The 797-nt window shown below is 31.2% G+C and overlaps 1 non-coding gene across 1 annotated transcript; it reads right to left on the bottom strand.

The window, feature by feature from the left end:
- Nucleotides 1-258: 258 nt before the first annotated feature.
- LOC141571430 (small nucleolar RNA SNORA26) lies at nt 259-380 on the bottom strand. The gene has a single exon (XR_012496173.1). It is a non-coding gene; the product is annotated as a small nucleolar RNA SNORA26 (small nucleolar RNA).
- Between the last annotated feature and the right edge of the window lie 417 nt (nt 381-797).

Raw genomic sequence — 797 nt, 5'->3', positions numbered from 1 at the left:
ATTTCTAATCTCTATTTTGTCTGTTAAATTCTAATATAATTAGTCACTTTATTGAAAATGTCATGTTAATTTTGATCCCAATTTTGTATGCCTATCTTTTTTCCCTTTTTCTCCATACATATATTCTTTAAGAGATTTTTATCTTACATTGCTTAAAGTTATATTAACCATGTAGATTATTTTTTAAATTACATGCTTTTCCAAATGAGAAAGAGAAAATAACTTTCAAGGTTTTGTTTTGTTTTATTTTTTTTCCCCAGCTGTGACTCCAGACAAGATCCAAATAAGAGTTTTACAATCCCTTCTCTGGGTTTTATGGAGTCTTACTTTACCCTTCTGTGTTAGCCTCTTACGACACTGGGTCAGCCTTAAAAGGAAACAGAAAAGGGCAAACTTTTAAATTATTAGTGGACTAACATTGATTCAACAAAACATCTATTACTATTTACCTAGTATAAAGCCAGCATCTATAGAAGCCTTGGTAAATGAGTCTCTCTTCTCCGTCCTCTTTTACATCCTGATACTTCATAGCTGCCAAAAATGTCCCAGGTAAACAACGAGGACATAACATTGTTTTAGAAAAAGTGGCATCCAATTGTTCAGGTTTCCTGCCATGTATAATGTTAAATTTTCCAGAAATGTATTTATTCCAGTTAATAATTTACTCAAATAGTCCTAAATTCTACATGAAATTATGATCTATTATGTGACCGACTTAGCTTAATTGAAGAGATTAAACAGTGAATTTCAAATAAAATACAATGCCAAATTAAGTGTGCTCCCTCACTGTATCTTGG

Source organism: Rhinolophus sinicus, linkage group LG04, assembly GCF_036562045.2.
Source record: "Rhinolophus sinicus isolate RSC01 linkage group LG04, ASM3656204v1, whole genome shotgun sequence".
Lineage (NCBI taxonomy): Eukaryota > Metazoa > Chordata > Mammalia > Chiroptera > Rhinolophidae > Rhinolophus > Rhinolophus sinicus.
The sequence above is the reverse complement of the archived record's forward strand: the minus strand, read 5'-3'. Positions and strand labels throughout refer to the sequence as shown.